At 48.5% G+C, this 20589-nt stretch overlaps 1 pseudogene; it reads right to left on the reverse strand.

Annotated features, from left to right (window-relative positions):
• Positions 1-11977: 11977 nt before the first annotated feature.
• Positions 11978-20589, reverse strand: part of LOC139238095 (Ig heavy chain C region-like) — a 41896-nt pseudogene continuing 33284 nt past the window's right edge.

Below are 20589 nucleotides of genomic sequence, written 5' to 3' on the forward strand. Positions count from 1 at the left end.
CCAGCTTCGATGTCTTGATGTCCTGAAGGAAGGAAGAACATCACCATCTTCCAATAACTATCAAAAGGATGGCAATGTAAGTCCCTGCCTGCCCTGGAGCAAGAATTAGGTATTGGGAGGTGGGAGGTATAATTTTACTGCAACCCCCTTTGAATGTGTACTGTATAGTACTTTATTAGAGTGACATATAAGTTTGACCTTGTACCTTTCCTTGTCGTGTCCTTTATTAGAGTGATTGTAAGATTGGCCGTGTATTTTCTTGCTATAGTAATAAGCCAGTGTGTCTTTCAATGTAATAAAAGCAAAGTTATTTGCATCAAACCAGTGTCCTCTGCACTTTTGTCACCCCCCCCCCCCAAATAAATCCAGAGTACAGAACCCATAGGATGGGGAGTGATTCGAAACCGTGCAAGTTGGTCAGAAGGGAACCTGGCTCCCTCATTGAGACCACAACACAACACAAATACTGCACCCCCTTTACAGCATTTTAGGAATTCTGCACTTTCAGTATCTTGTCATTTTCACATTGCTGTATGTGGCAGCTTGCTGCGTACAAATTGGCTGCTATGTTTCCCACATTACAACAGTGGCTGCACTGCAAAAGTTCTTAATTTATCTCAAATCAGTTATTTACCCCCACAAATCAGGACACACATAGTCAGTGTATTAATTTCCATTGCACATTTATTTCCAGATGTTAAACTTCTCACATTTAAGTTGTTGAAATAACGTGACTTGAAACATAAATGAAGAACAAGAAAAGACCTGCTGCTCCATCCAGCCTGTCCCAAACAACCGCGATGCTCTGAACGTGCAGACAACATTCGGTGCCAATGTGAAACCGCTCGGTGAGTTGTCCTGAATTCCCCCTTCTGTGTCGTTCCGGCTCGCATGGAAACCGTCCTCAATCTTGCTTGTGAAAGTGTTAACTGTCCCGCCCTTTCATTTGCCATTCCTTTAGGCTGTGTCATACTCAGTGGATTGGAAACGAGTTACAGAATCAGCAATGTTCGGATGAAACATCAGCTCCTAAAAATTAACGGGATGAGGGGGATGGTTGGGGGATGCGGCTGGGGGCGGGGGGCGGTCGGTGATGTGGATCTAATTATCGGGATGCATCGGCACAATTTATCCCTCCCCGGCTCCCGTGCTGTGTAAACTTTTAGCACACTCCAGAACTCAGTTTGTTGATACCCAAAGACAAACCAGAACGAGGAGAATCAATTCACTTCCATCCCCACAAGAGAGGAGAGACAACCAGTTGGCTGGAAAATGCCGCCACTTGAAGAATGAAGAGCAGCTTACGGGGGAACAGCAGAAAAGGGAGCTGATCTTCAGTCGGGCATTCTCCACATACTGCTGGCGACTAACCAAGTAGCCGAGGAGGATGGGAACGGAGGCGAAAACGACCAGGACAGATATGATAAATTGATCATTACTCATGAATGCCACAGTGCTGGAATACTCAAATCTGATGGGCATTCCATCTCAACAGCCAGCCCACCAATCAGAAACTGGCAAGATCCAAATCCAGGTCATGATGTTTCAGTTTACTGTTAGGATCTGGCGCTGCACCCGTGAATAACACTTACTTTGATCAATGTGTCCTGGGAGCCGGAGAGTCTGTTCCCTTGCAGAATCCGCTCTTCTCACCCTGAGTACCAGTTGGTCAGTGTCCAACAGTGCGTGGAGCATGTTGGAATGAAAAATAAAGATTTCCTAAATAAAAAGTAGGCTTGTCTTTAATCTTCAAATGACTCCTCTGTGAATTCAGACCGGCAATATTTAACACCAGGGTATATGAGAACACGGTTTGTGATGCAAAATAAAGGGTTATCCAGAAGCCACTTCTGCTGCGATGTTCTGTCGCATCCTGGAGATCAGACAACCCTGAGCAACAGATTCTAGAAAGGAAAGAACGAAAGACTGTTCAGCCTACGCCCTGACTGCCTGAGGTCCTCGAGCAGAGAGGTGATTGTCTGCTGATACGAAAAGTCGATCAATCTGGAAACCCACAAAGAGCTGCAGATATTATGGACTACGTCAGTGTGGACCATCCACGGGTCAGGGTGAACCACAGAGCAGCTGAGTGTGCCGACTGTAGTATTGTCCACCCCGGGCTAAAGTGACAGGAAGATTGTCATCCCGTCGTTCAAGCACTAAATCCCCACAACCCTCTGCGTAAAGAAGCCCCGCGCCGTCAAATCCCTTCTAAAACTTTCACTAATCACCTTAAAACTATGCACCTCATAATAGAACACTCCACCAATGGAAATAGACACTTACTCTCCACTATGTCCGGGCCCCTCAATATTTTGTTGACCTCGATGACCTCTCCGCTTACCTCCTCTGTTCCAATGAGAACAAACCCAACCTATCCAATCTGCCCTCATAACTAAATTTCGCCAATCCAGGCAGCATTCCAGTTAATCTCCTTTCCATCCTCTCGAGTGCAGTCACGTCCTTCCTTTCATAGGGCGATCAGAACTGCACACAGTACTCCAGCTGTGGCCCAAACACAGTATCAAAAATGTAATTAGAACCTCACTGCTCTTATATTCTATGCCATCGGCCAATAATTCAAGCATTACGAATGCCTTCTTAACTACCTTATCCACCTGGCCTGCTACCTTCAGGGATCTGCGGATCAATGGTGGAGATTTGGAGGCGTGGCCTATTCAGTTGGAGCTCTGTTGCTGTGAGGGAAGGAGCTACCCGCTTTGCTCCTGCCTGGCAGGCGTAGAGTGAACCCTGAGACCAGCCCAGGAAGTGGAGGAAGCAGCTGGATTTCTACAATTCAACGTCCAGAGGCAGAGGAGGAGAGCAGAAAATGTTTCAACTTATAACTACCACAGAGAGTTGGAGAGAGGGGGAAAAGAACAACAACCTGAGAAAACACCATCCAGTGTGGAAGGAGGGAGAGCCACTTCTACACTCTTCACAGGTGGGTGTGTTTTGGATCATTTCCCGAAAGACTTTGTTGTATCGGTGGGGGAAGGAAAGAAGATAACTCGAGGGCCGGAACATCGCGGGGGGTGTGTGTCTGTGGAACTGTGTGTGGGGGTCGTGCTTGCAGCTAGGCCCCACACACCACTGAAGCACCCCTCCCCCATCGCCTAGCCTGGGATAGCTGGAGCTACCTGGCTGAAGAATCATTAATTACCCTATTTAACATCGTTGGGAGTGTGTGCCTGGTGGCTCCAGCTATCCCAGGTGAAGACACCTTCTCGCCCCACCCGAAGAGCATCTACAAAGACTGCGTTTTTTTTTGCCATTTGGGGAGTGCACCCCAAGAAACACCCACCCTTCGCTGTGAGGGGAGACCTGCCCTCGCAGCTTCCCTCTTTTCCACCACGTCTCGCTTTTTCTCTCTCTCTCTGTCTCTCGCCTCTCTCTCTGAGAGCCCTTTCCTCCTAATTTGGAAATAAGACAATTAAGACAACTGAGCAAAGGGAGCAAGGACCCTCCCCAATTTTCAACTAGGGGAGAGGTGTGCCACTTTTCGAGCTCTCTCTGATCAAACACCATTAAGGCCTGTGACTTTGGGATGGGTGTGGCCCTGAAAAGGGACCCCGTGATGGCGATCAAATCCACGCCGCTGGCAGGGCCAGCAAAGACATATGTGCAGTTGGCGTCCACATCCATGGTGCCTCCTGCGACTCCTGCTGCCCTGCCACCGTTCAGACGAATAAAAAATAAACACGGGGTCAAGAGCTACACTCACCCCACAATGAGAATTGAGGAGTGCGTGCGGGCGATAGCTGGGGTAGTCGGCCCCTCGGCCATTGTCGCAGCCTCCAAGATGTGTGGGAAGGCTGTATTCTTCCTGGCGTCGGAGCGGGCGGTGTCCCTGGCCATTGAAAAGGGGCTCACGGTGGGCGAGATGTTCCTGCCGTTGGACCCACTCGAGGCCAACGCGCACGGGGTCATCCTTTCAAACATCCCGCCCTTTCTTCCCGCTGAGCTCCTCCTCCCTCACCTGCACCAACTGGGGGAGGTAAGGTCAGGGATCAACCCCATACCGCTCGGGCTCAGGGAGATCAGCCTGCGCCATGTGTTCTCCTTCCGCCGCCAGCTCTTTGTCCGGCTGGCGTGGGAGGAGACGACAGAGGGCAATTTTAATGTGGTGCACGAGTGGACTGCCTACCGCGTCTTCTGGACGTCGGACGGCGTTCGGTGCCAATCCTGTAGGGAGGTGGGGCACGTTTGCAAGAATTGCCCCGCCTCCAAGGCCACCAAACCACCGAAGGCGGCCAAGGCTGGCGCTGCCGCCACCCCTCCCCCTATTAGCGTCCGCTTGCCAGGAGCTGTGCGTGCGCGGGCATCGTCGGGGGCCTTTGTTTTCACGGCCGCCGGCGGGGGGGAGGGAGTGTGTCCGATCGGATGGAAGGCGCGGAAGAAGACGAAACATCTAGAGGCGGGTACCCTCGGTACGCCAGACAATTTGTTTATCGCGCTCAGCCCAACCCCGTCACCGGCGAGCGCGGGGTGCCCTGATCCTGTGCCCGAGCCCTTGACCAATACCGCAGAGGGATTCGGGCCTGGCAAGATAAGAAAAAGGGGGGAGTGGAGTGGGAGGCCTCGGCAGACACGGAGGTCTCCCTGCCTCCGCGTTCCCCCAGGAACAAAAGTAGGCACCGCCCCAATGAGGCGGAGGGGGAACAACATCTCTCCGTGGAGGAGTCGGTGCCCACCGCGTGTCCTGCGTCCCCCAGCATCGCCGCCAAACTGCGTCGTAGGCGGGAGGAATCTGTCCCGGGGTAGGGTGAGACAGTCGAGGCTGCCCAGCCGATGCCTCCCGGGGATGGCGTGAAAGATCTGCCTGTCGTCGGGGGCGTGGGGCCAACGGAGGAATGCATTGCTGCCACGCCCAGCGTCCCGGCGACTGAGGCGGTTGGGGCCGAAAAGTCCGAAACTGAGCACGCCCAGCTATTAACCAACCTCCCCTAGGATTTGCTCCACCGGGCAGAAAATGAAATAATTTTAAAGATTCTATACATGCTGGGCCGGGGGGTGGCGGCGGGGAGGGGGAAGAACAACAACCCTCGCCCCCCACTTTGGAGCTGGGGTACTTGGTGGACCTGGAGAATTTATTTGGCTGTCGCTTCCTGACCCAGCACCGCATTTAAAAGAGCCCAGTTGGGACTGCTCTGCCGACGATCCTGGGGGTGGGATCGGGGCAGAGCCAGGGATGGATGGAGCGGCCGGGCCGTTTGCCGTACCTCGTGCGGTCGATGGGCCGGCTGCTGGCGGCGACCTCCCAGAGGAGGACGGGGATTCGGTGGAGGACGCGGGTGAAGATCTCGAGTCCATCGCCAGTGAGGCGGTGAATCTCCTCGTGCCCGCCGCTGAGTCCCCCCTCATTCCCGTAGAGGAACTCCGGGACTTTTTGGTCCAGATGCTGGGTCGCCACAACGGAACCCATCTGGCCCTGGAAAGATGGTCCGAGCTGGGGCTGCTCATCACATCCGTCCGCGTCGCCTCTTATACCATGGACGCGGGCGCGCCCTGATCAAAGGCGCAAGGCCTTGAGCTGCGCCGGCTCAAAAGTTTCCTCGCTGGGCTGCTGAAGAAGTGGAGGTCAACAAACGACTCCAACCCCGCCCCCCCACAATTGGGTAGGTAGATGTTGCACTATGCTCTAATCATGAAGATAACCATAGCTAGCCTCAACATCAACGGCGGCAGAGAGGCACGCCGTAGATTTAACAATTTTTCGCTCCTGCGGGAGGGAAAATATGCGACGTGCTTCCAGCAAGAAACCCACACAGTTCCAAGAGACAAAGACACGTGGCTCCTGGAATGGCAAGGAGAGGTCAGCATGAGCCACCTCATGACCACTTCTTGTGGGGTGGCCATCTTGTTGGCCCCGCATTTTCAGCCGGAGATCTTGGGGGTCGAGGAGCCCGTCCCAGGCCGCTTGCTGCACGTAACGGTTCCCCTGGGGGACGTGCCGCTCCATATCGTGAACGTGTACGCCCCTCAGGACGGCCCGCAGCAAGCGCGATTCATCGAAGAAGTGTCCGCTCTTCTTGGCTCCGTCGACGTCGGCGACTGCATTGTCCTCGGGGGATATTTTAACTGCACCCTCGAGGTGAGGGACCGCTCCGCTGCCCCGCAGAGCATGACGGCGATGGAGAAGGTGAGGGACCTGGTCAGGTCCTTCGACTTGGTGGACGTCTGGCGAAATCTCCATTCCGACTCCAGCGCCTTTACATGGCTGAGGCCTGGAGTAGGATGGTCCAGAGTCGACCGCCTTTACGTTTCTCGTTCATACGTTTCCTGTGTCGCGGCGGCCTCCATGCGGCCGGTGCCATGTTCGGACCACCAACTGGTATGGGCGGAGCTCGCTTCGCTCCGCGCGAGGACGGGGTCCGCGTACTGGCATTTTTACAACCAGCTGCTGGAGGACGTGCGGTTCCAGGACTCGTTCCGTCGTTTCTGGGCCGACTGGAGAAGGAAGCAGGAAGGCTTCCCCTCCTTGAGGCTATGGTGGGACGTGGGCAAAGCTCAAGACCGCGTCTTCTGTCAAGAGTACGCGAGGGGGTCGACCAAGGGGCGGGCGGCCAGCGTCGGGCACCTAGTAAAAGAGGTGCTCGACCTGGAGGCCCGTCTCGGTAAAGTCATCGAGGACCCGGCCCTGCGGACGGTGTACGAAGTGAAGAAGGCCGCGCTGAAGGACCTGCAGCTCGTCGGGTCCCGAGGAGCGTTCGTGAGGTCGCGGATCCGGTTCCTGCGTGATCTGGACCGCGGCTCCCCCTGCTTCTACTCAATGGAAAAAACCGAGTGCCCGTCAGCAGCTTTTGATGCTGCTGGCCAACGACGGCTCTCTCATCTCGGATCCGGAGGGCGTCAACAACAGGGCCCGTGAATATTATGGGGCTCTGTTCTCTGCGGCGCCGTCCAGCAAGGAAGCACGTAGAGTTTTGTGTGAGGACTTGCCGAAGGTCGGCCCGGCGGGCGGCGAAAATCTGGAAGCTCCGCTAAGCCTGGTGGAGCTGACCGGCGCCCTCGACCGGCTCTCGAGGGGAAAAGCCCCGGGGCTGGATGGGCTGACCGTGGAGTTCCACAGGGCGTTCTGCGACGTCCTGGGGGGCGACTACGCGCGGGTCCTGGGGGAAAGTCTGGCGACCAGGGAGATGCCCCTCTCTTGGCGCAGGGCAGTCATCGTCCTGTTGCTGAAGAAGGGTGATCTCCGCCTCCTTAAGAACTGGCGCCCGGTCTCCCTCCTCAGCACGGACTACAAAATCTTCGCCAGGGCGATGTCTGCTCACCTTGGCACCTTGCTGGACCACATGATCCACCCCGACCAGTCCTACACGGTCCCGGGCCGGACAATCCACGATAACATCCATCTGGTCCGGGACCTCATCCATCATTCCCAGGAGGCTGGTCTGTCGGCCGCCTTCCTATCTCTCGACCAATAGAAGGCGTTCGACTGGGTGGATCACGACTATCTGTTCGGAACTCTGCGCGCTTTCGGGTTCGGGACGCATTTCATCGCCCGGATCCGACTTTTGTACGCTGCCGCGGAGTGTCTTGTAAAGGTTAATGGGTCCTTGATGGCGCATCTTCGCTTTGGGAGAGGGGTGCGCCAGAGATGCCCCATGTCCGCCGATTTATATGCCTTCTGCGTGGAGCCTTTCCTGCGCCTCCTGCAGGCGAGGTTGACGGGACTGGCTCTGCAAGGGCCGGGCGTGAAGGTCGTCCTCTCGGCTTAGGCCGATGACGTGCTCCTCGCGGTAGAGGATCCCGCTGACCTGTGGAGGATGTGTGAGTGCCAGGAGATTTACTCGGCCGCATCCTCCGCCAGGATCAACTGGGAGAAATGTTCCGGACTCCTGGTGGGTCAGTGGTGGGTGGACTCGCTGCGGGAGGAGCTCAGGGCTTTTGCCTGGAGCACGATCCATCTCCTCTACCTGGGAGTCTACCTTAGCCCCGACGAGGAAGCCTGGCCGGCGAACTTGCAAGAGCTGGAGGCCAAGTTCGCCGCTCGCCTAGGGCGCTGGACAGGCCCCCTCCTCGCTGGCGTGCTCTGGCGATGTTTTTCTTCCGCCAGCAGCACGGCCTCAACCATGACCCGCAGCTCCTGTTTGTGAGCTTGGGGGGCTTCAGGACCAACTTCCAGGAGCTGCCTGTATTTTACAAGGAACTCACCAGGGTCTGGAACAAAGTCTCCACCAAGCAGAGCTCTCCACCGACTGGAGTGGCGGTGTCCTGCAGGCGCCGTTGCTTGGGAATCCATACCTCTACGACCGAGGTTTTAGGTAGCAGTCGGACAAGAGGGCTGTGGCTGGTGAGGTGACCAGGGTCAGGGACCTGCTCGATGGCGGAGGAGCGGGCTGGATGGCGCCAGACACGCTGGCGCGGCGCCTAAATTCTGCCAACGTCCGCCGCGCGGCCGATGCCATCGAGTGGCTAAAAACAGCTCTGGTCTCTGACTCTGTTTGCTGCATCGAGGAGTCCTGTCCAGTCCGGACGGAATTCCTCATCGGCACCAAACCCCGGAACCTCCCTCGGGAGCCGGCGCCTCACAACTTGAGCCGCCTCGAGGAAATCCCTTCCGTGCCTTTCAGTTCCGCGCGGAAGGGTTTCCTGTCCGGGCTGCTCCTGCACACTCTCAAGTTTGCAATCCTCGCCTGCCAGCCGGACACGCCATGGCGTAGCATCTTGCCGTCCGGAGGAGGCGGGAGTCCCCGATGGAGGGCACTCTATGCGGGAGTCCTCCCAGTATTTATCGGGGACTTGGCCTGGAGGGTGTTGCATGGAGCAATAAATTTTTAAGCCGGTTCACGGGCTCCCAGGCCGCCTGCAATTTCTGTGGGCTGGAAGAGTCCATGTTCCTTGTTTTTATTGAGTGCACGAGGTTGCAGCAACCTGTTTTATTATTTAAAGGGGCTGATCCTGAAATTCTGGCTGCACTTCAGTCCCACACTCCTGATCTTTGGGCACCCTGTGCGGAGGGGAGCGGGTAGGTCCGAGGGCCTCCTCGTTGGACTGCTCCTGGGCACGGCCAAGGGTGCCATCAGGCGGTCCAGGCAGCGGGAGGTCGAAGGGGTCGTTCAGGCTGACTGCCTGCCTCTCTTCCGCGCGTACATCCGCAGCAGGGTGTCCTTGGAGATGGAGAACATGGTGTCCACCGGTATGCTCGCGGCCTTCCGCGAGAGGTGGGGACCAGAGGGACTGGAGTGCATCGTCACGCCAGGCAACCAAATTTTAGTTTGATGTTATGTTTTAAAGTTTAATTTGTTTTAATTGCCAGTGTTTTTAGTGTCCCCCTCCCCTTTTGTAGGGGGCACTTGGAGAAAAAAATATAGATATGATTTCAGTGCCCAAAAAGAAAACTTAAAAAAAAAAATACAAAAAAAAAAAGAAGTGCCTTGTAAATGTTTGCTCGTCCCCCAGATCGGGGGGCCACGATTTAATGTTTTCTTTTCCCCCAAAAGACTTCTGTGGACAAGCTCTCCAAGGTCCCTTTGTTCATTTAAACTAGTAAATCGCCTACTGCATAATGTGTATACCCTTTCCTTATTAGCCCTCCCAAATGGCATCACCTTACACTTCTCTGAATTAAATTCCATTTGCCACTGCTCTGCCCACTGACCAGTAGACTGATATCCTCCTGCAGCCCATGACGTTCCTCTTCATTATCAACCACACAGCAAATATTAATTTCGTCTGCAAACCTCTTAATCGTACTCCCTATATTAAAATTTAAATCTTTGATAAATACGCTAAAAAGTAAGGGACCGCATTCTGAGCCCTGCCGAACGTCCCTGGAAATATCCTTCCAGTCACAAAAACATCCATCAATCATTATGCTTTGCTTTCTACCTCCAAGCTAAATTTGGATCGAACTTGACACTTTGCCCTGTATCCCATGGGATTGATCCTTCATGACCAGTCTACTATGTGGGACTTTATCAAAGGCTTTGCTAAATTACATATACACTACATCATACGCACTACCCTCATCGACCCTATTGGTTAACTCCTAAAATGTTTTTTATCTATTTCGTCAGACACGATCTCCCCTTAACAAATCTGTGCTGAATGTCTCTAACTAATCCTTGCCTTTCCAAATGAAGATTTATCCTGTCGTTCAGGATGTTTTCGAATAATTTTCCCACCACTGAGGTTAGGCTGACAGGTCTGTAAATACTCTGCCTATCCCTTTTTCCCTTCTTAAACAAGGGTACTACATTAGCAGTCCTCCAATCCGCTGGCACCATGACCAGATCCAAAGAGGACTGGAAAATGAGAGTAATCTGAAAAAATATACATTCAGCCACATAAATTGGGTTTCTTTATGGAGAGGAGACCAAAAGCTTCGTCAAAAAGTTAAGCTTTGAGGAGATTTGCAGGAGAGAGCAAGGTACAGCGGCAGAGAGGTTTATAGAGGGAATGTCATAGCTTAGCTTCTCGGCAGCTAAACGCACACCCACCACTGGTGGGGCGATGACAATCGGGGGCGACGTCGCCAGTTTTGGAGGAATACAGAATTCGCAGAAAATGGTAGAACTCGACGAGGCTACAGTGGTAGGGAGTGGAGAGGCCACGGATGTATTCAGAAACAATGGTATGATTTTTCAAATTGAGGTTTTGCCAGAAACTGGAGACAATGTAGGTCGCCGAACACAGAGGTGATGGGTGTAAAAGGGCTTGGTGCAAGACAAAATATAGGCAGCAGAGTTTTGAATAAAATGAAACTGAAGGAGGGTGGAAGTCGGGAGGCTGTCGTGTTCAATATTGGAATAGCCAAGGCTCGAGGTAACGAAGGCATGGCTGAGGGTTTCAGCAGCAGATGATCTATGACGGGGCAGAGACAGGAAATATTATGAGGTAGAAGTAGTTGGTCATGTTGATGGAGAAGATATGGATTCGGAAGTGCAGCTTACGGCCAGTTATGTTGCCAGGCTTCCAAACTTTCATATTCAGGCTGCGACAATGGTCAGGGAGAGGAATGGAAGCGGTGGTCAGGAAACGGAGTTTGTGGCAAGGTCCAAAAACAGTGTCTCCGCATTCCTATTATTTAATGCGAGGAAAATTATGCTCATCCAGTACCAGTTAGCGGCCAGACAGCGTCACAAATCAGAGACAGCGGTTGGGTGCAGAGAGGTGGTGGTGAGATGGAGCTGGGTGTCTTCAACGTACGTGTCGGATCTGATGTAGGATGATGTCACCGAATGGCAGCATATAATTAAAGAGGAGGGTTAACAATCGGTAACAGTGAGGGAGACGAAAGAGACGTCAATGCGGGAGATTATCTGGCTACCAATGCATAGGTAAGTGGCAATCGCCAGTCTTCGTGAATAATTGACTTTCTAATCGCGACCCGATGTTCGTTCGCCTTTATACATTGCCTTCCACAAATAGACATCTCATTGGCCAATTGCACACCACAGGAGCTCCAGATGCAGTCAATAATGGTGAGGATCAGTGCAAGCTGATTCAAAGCACCAGTAATGACTCCACAAAGTGGGGCAATGGGAACGTGCTGCACAGGCGGAACATTTAATAATGATTAAACATATGTGTCTGGATCAAGTTGTAAATCATTCTCACAAATATCACGCGCATACAAACAAAATTCCAGGAAGATTGTAAGTATTTATTCTGCTTTTATTACAAAAAGCGGAGGCACTGACAGACATAAGCTCAATTTCATACTCATCCAATAACGTCACGGAACCCTTCCAGGGATCTTCAGAAATATTGCAGCTTTATATAAAACGGCCCTAAGGTTAATTGTAGTTATCGAATTCCAACCGCAATTAGGCAACATTGACTGAAATAGTTTGACATATTAACGGAATGAAACATCAATTGTTTTCTGATCTGAAGGGTGACAGTGACGGAGGGTAAATGGGAGATTCGCTGACTCAGAAACACAAACACTGATGAACATCAAAGCAGCAACACTTCTATAAGAAATATGTACTCAACCATTGGAGGGAAGTGGGCGGAGGGGGTGGGGTTAGATGCAGGATCTAAAAGTGTCGGTTAGAACAAGTGAAACGTTAACTAAAGTAGGTTTACCGTGAGATTTATTGATGCTCCTGATTAAATGCATTTTAAGGGACTGCTGTCCCACTAAGCAGGAGTAAGTGGCACCGCTGTTCCACGCCGCCGCGGTCAGGCTCAGCCCGCTGCCAAGGGAGCTGGAACCGGCTTTATTCTCAGTGTCCAGTTGGCTCCATGAAGCTGAATCCAATAGGGTGTCGTTGACCATCCAACTGATATAAACCTCAGCAGGGTATTAACCGCTCGCCAGGCTTACCAGCGTAGCCGTCTTCTCAGTGTCAATCTCGTCTGTGGATGGAGGCAGCAAGTAGACTTTAGGACGATGCATTTCACCAACTGGAAAGAGAGCAATATTTGTTTAACCAAGTCTGTCTCTTGTCACGCCTTTCTTCCCGTCCCGCTCTTCCAGTGAAACTCCGCATTTGGGAACTTGGAGCTCTGTCCTATCCGTGACAATGTACACATTTCTCTGTCTGGTCAGGTGTGTCTTTGTGGGCTTTTTCATTTCTGGATGTATTGTGGTATGATGTTAGTTTGCAAGGTTTGGAGACAGTCACTAATTTATAAAGTACTGTCAGTGTTGGGACGCAACATGTTCAAACCCCTTGTATTTTGCATGCTAGTCTTTACCTGTGTGATGAATAGCATGATCCAAGAATTTATTTCACTGACTAATGGAGCATTTATTGTAGACAGAGGATGAATCGAACCGATCATTGATCATCGGATCAGTGTGCGGACGAATATTATCTGTGCTTAGACTTTGCTTTCCTTGTGGAGATTTTCACTGGAGTCGGCAATTCGCGGTGCTCTACGATGCACAGATATTCAACCCCACTGTCCCACTCTGCTATGGAGACTTTCAGTTTGCTCACGACGGCGGATTTACTTCCGCTCCACTCAGGAGTTAGATTCTCTACTCCTTCCGTTCTGTGGCTGCCAACCACTTGCCAGGACACGCTAAATCACCGAACACGACTGCACAAGCAATGGTCGCTGTCTGCTCGGTCCAAAGCTCTTCAAAAGAGGGTTCAGCATCTTGACAGAAATGACTGCCTCACGAAAACCATCTCGAAAAAAAGGGTATGCTTATTTCAAACCGTCATGTTGAAACCACGGGAAGCAACAACAGTAACTCACTCAAAGAGATGTGAGTAATTCCACTTACTGTAGTGAGTTATGTGTTTTTTCAGTTTATTTCTTCTGAGCTAAAAAAGGTTCCCCATTCTGGTCCAGATGCTTTCGGCCTTCTGCCTTCTTTGGATGATGCCCTCAATAATATTTCCGATCATTTATTCCACAGCTCGAAAGTTTCCCTGCCTTGTATTTAATGGGGCTCACTGTCCTCGCTCCGGTGATGCAAACCTTTACTCATCATACTGACCGATGTTGGAGCACAAACGCCGCCCTGTGACCTGTGTGTGGCAGGTTCCAGTACAGCTCATATAAAGTGGCCAGAAGTTCTATCCATGGCAGTGCTAAAATTTGGATCTGACTTGAACTTGACTGTGTACGGGCAATGGACGGAACAGTGCCTGCCCTCACCACTCGCACCAACCATCAGATGCTCTGTATCATTTGACACCGCTTTGGCTGTCTCACTTATCGAGTAGAAATGTTTACCGGAACATCGCAGCTTCCCCTCGGGGCAAAGAAGGAGCGGTGTTGGTCGGTTGTGGTTAAATACACCATTATTTGAAAAGTGTAAATTGAAGAAACTATAATTTTACGATGAGATACCTGACCGGCAGTGCACAATATTGCCATTAGTGACAGTGGAAATGTTTCTGTGATATCCGTAACTTGACAACATTAAGGGAATTACTATCAGAAATTTTAAAACAGGTCTTAAATTTTTTAAGTAAAATGTCACTCTGGTCACAGAAATCGTTAACTTATTTATGCATGAGATAAAATCTAAAAAAATGAACTTTCCCATTCATTGTTTTCACTAAAAGCTAAAGTTTGAATGCTTCCCCGTCACTCACAGGGAGGAGCCCGGACGATTATTGCACAAACATTTTGATTTGATTGAAAAAGAACAATTAGAAGCGAGAAGGTAATCAAAGGGTGGCGTTTGCACCCATCAAAACATAGAGTCACATAATTGGGTTCAGTCCATGGAGACAGTATACGTCTCCTCCTGTGACATTTAACACAGGTGGTACAGAAGGCTTGAATACTTGAAATGCTGCATCGTTACGCACATCGATTGCATGCGCCCATTGGTTACTTTTGTCATTTCATTCACTGCCAGCAACCATTTAGTGTTGTGCTAGATTTAAATCAGGAAGTGCAGACTGAAAAAAAACACCACTCAAAAGCTACTGCTCACATAGTGAACATAAGTAAACTCTCTCTTTAATATCTGCATATTTCCACTTAAAGATAGCCGACAATCACCAGTTGCCGTGCATTGAAATTAGACAAATCCTAATCCTGCCCCTTCTTACCACTGATCCTCACATCGCTTGTGGCGGCGCACATATTGAGCGCTGATCATTTTGTCGGCCACTTACTGCCTGAGAGTTTGGGACGCATAAATTTATGTTCCTACGTTTGTTATAGCAAGAGGTATCTGATCGCAAGGGTGTGCCTTGTTCGGTGCTGGCTTTAGAACAAAGAACAAAGCACTGATTGTGTGATGGTATTAGAGGAACGCTCCTTACCTTTCGGGCTGCTGATGGATCCCCTCACGGAGGATTGTGAAGGTAGATGTGAGGCGTCACAGATGTACGTTGATCCTTTCTTCCATTCCGCTGATGGTAAAACAAGCAGGCTCCTTGTGCTGAAGGTCAGTTCCTGCCCAAGAGCAGTGGGGAAACGGGTACGTTCACGCTCAAAGCAGTTCCTTCTTTCTCCCAGGACACGGTGATGTTGTCAGCGTAGAATCCTCTGATCAAACATGTGAGGGTGGCGGCGCCCGTAGTTTGAATCTCGGCTGGTGAGGGAGGCAGGAGGCGGAGCTTTGGCCTCACGGGCTCCACTGTAACAGAAGTACAACAGTGTTAGTGTCCCATTCGCTGCCATTCGAAAACAAGCTATATATTGTGACCCACCTTTTGCTTTTCCCATTCGTTTTGATATCGTAGCCGATGATTGACCCTCCTGTGCTAAACACACGTACTCTACCCCAATCTCCCACTCTTTCACACTGGATGTCAAACGGCCAATTGTTCGGTACTAATCTCCATACTTAGTTGCTGGTTTGGTCAAAATTCCTTCAGTCCTCATCTTTCCCCCCACTGTCCAAGAGATCGAAACCTCAGTGGGAACTGTAGAGAGCACTTCACACACCAAGGTGGCAGTTCTATTGATCCAAATTTCCTCCACAGAAGTGTCTTTGAGAAACACTGCGAGCTCTGTCAGTGAGGAACCAGAGGTTCAGAATCGGGACAATGTTTTAGCGTTGTCAATTTCGGTAGTTGAACAAGAATTTTAATTTAATTGATAATTCATTCCATGCCAAGATGTGATCATACCTCTCTCTGAGTATTATTGAACATAAAATATCATTTTGGTGTTTCCATATATGTTGAGTCACATCATAACTTTGTAAAACTGATCTAAAGTGAGCGAGAGGCAGAGAATGAGGGAGACATCGTGAGACAGAGATATAGGGAGATACATAAAGATAGATAGATGGAGAGAAATGGATACAGACAGAAAGAGAGAGAATCAGAGATTGAGAGGCATTTTGTATTTGGTAGAGAGGGAGGAAGACAGAGAGACAAAGGCACACATATGTAAATATATACATATATATGTGTGTGTTTGGGTGTGTGTCTATAGGTATATATATATATATATATGTGTGCATAAAAATTTATTTATACAAACAATGATATACTGGTAAAGTCTATCTGGTCCATCGAGTCTGTCCCACACAATTGCGATACATTGTGTATCATAACATATACATTCCACCCCACCAGAAAACATGTGATCTCCTGGGTGAGGAAGAGATAAAGGTAAAAAATTCAAGACAACAGAAGAAAAGCAATATGTGAAATTCCTCTCCGACCATCTAGGCGATTTGTACTAGTGCAGGAGATAAATATGTCGTTGACTTCCCTGCCTTATGTAAGAATTGGTCCCCTCAACAGCCAGTAACAAATGCAGCCGTCGCTTGACGGAATTCAGCAATTCTGCATCCACCACATGAAACCTTGCGGCTAGTTCCATTCGGCTGCCATTCTCTGGGAAGAGAACACCTCCTGACTACTAACCAATATCAAGCCCTACACAACTTAAATTTGTGACTCGTTTCCTGAATATCCTTTTTAATTGAAATAAACTTTCAGCTGGAATACCGCCTATTCCTTTCATTATCTTATAAACCACAATCAGAAACTACACCTCCAAATTATATGTAGCTCTAAGGTAAAGTATCGCAACTAGTTCAGCCCATATTTATAAATACGATGTTTCTGACTTCTGCATTTTGTCCAGAGTCTCAAAATAACCAACATGTGAGAAGACCAAAAGTGGATACAGTATTCCAAGTGCGTCCTGACTAAGGTCTTGCACAAGGACAAAACATTTCACCTTGTCTTGTAATCAATTGCTCCATGGATACACTCCAACTCCCTATTTGCTCTAATTATTGTTGCAGGAATTACTCGTGTACATTTAAGGATGTAGGCACTAAAAGCACAAATGTCTTTCTCGCTCCACCATCTTAAATACCTTTCCATTCAGGTTCTATAAATTTTGAGTATTTGATCAGCTCACATGCATGATACTGCGCTTAAAAAAGTTAATTATAATTTTTCAGTGTTGAGACCAATCTCGCAACACATTAAGATCTGCGTGAAGCAGACGAGCATCTTCTAGCACGCGCATTGATCTTGCTGTCATCTGTAATTGTGCAAATTGTGTCCCCAAACCCAAAATCCAAATCCTTAATAGAAATAGTAAAACGCGACTTTTCCAGTACTGACCCCTGCGGGACACCACTCGTGACCACTCTGCAAACAGATCTGAATCCATCTCTCACTAATTTTAGCCATCGTCCTGCCAGACAGTTCTGAATCGTACTCATTCCATTTCCAATTATACCAGAGCTTGCGACCTGATAGAGAAGCTTCTTATGCGGTACCTTATCCAAAGAATTTTAGAAATCTACGCAGACAATTTCAACGGGGCTTTCCTCATCCACTAACTTTGTAATTTTTTTTAAATTTAAAAGATTTGAGAGACATAACCTTATTTTAATGGTCAGACTGCTGGGGCTGGTTTAATAAAATAAAGCTACAGCATTCGGAAACGTGCTGCTCACAATCTGCAAAACACTAACATGAAGACATGGGGAATCATTCAAAAGCTTCCACTCGAACTCGGAATATGTGCTGTGGGCGAGATAGGGTTCGCACACTGAACGTGTTACAGCGAATATACTAACTAACAATATACTTTAAAAATGCAATGGACAGAAGCAGAGCTGTATCCGTAAAAGAGCCGATGAAATAATGCTGGCTGAAAGAATGGAACAGTCAGAGAAAAGAGGTGCTTCTCAAATTACCACTGATGATGTTTTTTAAAAAGTTTGAGTGAAAACAATGATAAAACTATTTAAATCAATGAAAGAGAAAGACAGGAAATGGCGTGTTGGACAAAAACATGTCATGGAACTCGACAACGCCTCTAAAAGCACGCATAGAATCTACGATCCTTGGCCAGGTTGAAATATGAAAAAAAGTTTTCTCTATGATAGTGGTGATGTGAATAACAATGACAGAGGTATTAATAGCATTGCTTCACACGTTACTTTCAGCAAGAGGAGGCAAGGAATGAAATTAACCATAAAATCACCGTTGCCCATCTCAGGGAACAAGGCTTAACGCTTGACATTCCACATTCATCCTTCCACTGGAGGGACTCAGCCATGTTAAATAGACAAGTTAATGCCTGGGCTAATGAAGCGGACAGATGTCAGTGGTTGGGCCTGTACTATCATAAGAAAAAAGTGGCAGGGATATCAGTGTTTAAACTGGAGAGTTCCAGTTGTTTGGGGAGGGAATTCCCTGGTGGAACAATCCACATGGAGCCCTGTAATATAACCATTCGGCGTTTCTCGGCGCGCACATGATGGCTTTCTCAGAACGGCATTCCTTCCGGTAAGTGACGAGTTCTGTGTCTGCGAGGAAGCCCAAACCCCCAGCAAAGTTTCCAGCCCAATCTATACCTCACCGCCCCTTTCAAAGTCAGTGTTCTGCGATGTTGCTGCCTTTCACATTGTCGGTGTTTTACGCCAGGTTCATTCCCAGGTGAGAACCAGCTTTGCAATTTTGTCAAAAAATTAAATAGATTTGAGAGACATGACCTTATTATTATGAAGGAATGAGGGGTGTCCCTAACAGGTCCTTTCCTACATGTAAATATATACACAGAGATAGAGAGAGAGTTGGAGTGACAGAGAAAGGAATGAATTCTACAAAGTAGATGGTCCTTCGGTCTATGGCTGAGTATCTCGACTCGTTTTTTTTTCCTGGCCCTTACCCATGCCTTTTTGGAAACAGAAGGGCAGCTCATTGTTGAATGGTTTTGTGATCGTACCAGTCAGATTAATCTAATGACAGCTTTCTCTCACTGTCTATCTCCAACTCTGACTGTTATTTCTTTCTCGGTCCCTCTCTCATCCATTTCATTTCTGTACGGATATCCTGTATCGCATACAATGCACCCTCCAACGTTTAACGAGTAACAGAAACAAACTGATACGGTTTGTTCCTCCTTGTCCAAGGTAGGCTATGTGTTTTGCCTGAATGTGATTTGGGGAAATAATTATATAGACTGTTTCATAATTCTGTATAAATTGTTTGTAATTTCATTAAAGTTTACGATCGATGTGTTTGTTGACCATAGCATACTGTTAATGTACGTGTTAACACATCAAAAAATACCCTTTGTATCCTCCGCTGCATAGAGAACACCTTCACGTACCTCAACATAAAATGCTAGAATGATACCGCACTGATGGAAGACATTCGGTCCATCGTGCCTGTGCTGGTTATTTGAAAGAACACCTTCAGTTACCTCCGCCATTGCGTCTAAAACATTCCAAACTAGCTTTAATGTAGTATTGCACTGTGCAATAAATTCTCACCGATCTTACTAAGGTCCCGTTTAGGGATGTTTGATCCTCATCGATAAATGATCACAATAACTTCCCACCTGATTCAATACTGGTAAAGGAATTGAGAATGTTTCACCTATACAGCCGTGTGAATTGGTTACATTGGCTCACCTGATGTTGATCGAATTTCTTTCCGCTGGTTACTTTTGGTTGGCGGGTGGGAGGCATGACAGCTGTACAGGGAACCGCTGGCACATTCCTGCAGGGGAACCTTTAAGGAGGCTCGTGGAGCTAAAGACTCCGTTGGAATTCTTAGCTTGTGATGAGGTGGTAAAGCCAGACTGTAATGCGTTTCCGTTCTTTTCTCAGCTTATTGCAATGCTTTTTGGCTGGTATTCGCTGACGAGGCAGACCAGTTGCACAAAACCCTTTGCTCTCAGTTCGTCAGTTGCAGAGTGGAGGAGACTGCTGATTGGTGGAGTAGGTTGCACTGCTAAAATTGCAAAGAATGACTTACTCTCTCTCTCTATATAATGACGGATAGACAGCTTCTCACACTGGACAATATTATCCTTCAATCAATATATAAAACAGATGATCTGTTCATTATCACTTTGTTGTTTGTAGGACCTTGCTGTGCACAAATTGGGTGGCAGTTTTCCTCCGTTAGAAAAGTGACTGCACTTCAAAAAATACTTAATTGGCTGTAACTGGCTTTGGAGCATCCCTAGGACATAAACGCGCTATATATATGCAAGTCTTTCTTATTTTTTATATTTTATGTCTGTGGTTAATTACCGTTTATTTTACTTCACTTAACGGTGCTTTGAAATTTGACGCCAGCTTTAATATATATTTACTAAATGGCCGATAATAATTTGTTTGTTTCGCAGCCAATCGCTCGGAAGAATTTAACACATGTGGATGACATATCATAGAGACGTTATAAAATTAACTGCGTAATAAATGTCACTGATCCGTTCACATTCACAAATATATTATTGATTTTTGAGTAACAGTTTGGTGAAACTTATAAGAACACAAGATTAAAGGAACATAAGGCATAGGTGCATGAGTGGGGCATAAGACCCTGTAGCCCGCTCCACCATTCAATATCATAGTTGATCATCAACCTCAACTCCACTTTCCCGTCCGATATCCCCTCGACTCTAAAAATCTACGTATCTCAGCCTTGAATATATTCAGAGACGCAGCATCCACATTCGTCTCGGGTCCAGAATTCCAAAGATTCACTTCCCTCTGTGTGAAGCAATTCCTCCTCGAATCTCTCTTAAATGGCCTCCCGCTTGCACTGAGACAGTGCCCCCGAGTTCGAGACACTCCAGCTCGAGGCACGAATCTCTCACCAGTTATCCTGTCAATCCTTGTAATAATATTGCACGTTTCGATAAGGTCAGTTCTCAGTCTTCTAAACTACAGAAAGTACAGGCCCGTTCGAGACAATTCCTCTTCATTTGATAATACTC

The sequence above is a fragment of the Pristiophorus japonicus genome, chromosome 25 (genome assembly GCF_044704955.1).
Source record: "Pristiophorus japonicus isolate sPriJap1 chromosome 25, sPriJap1.hap1, whole genome shotgun sequence".
NCBI lineage: Eukaryota > Metazoa > Chordata > Chondrichthyes > Pristiophoridae > Pristiophorus > Pristiophorus japonicus.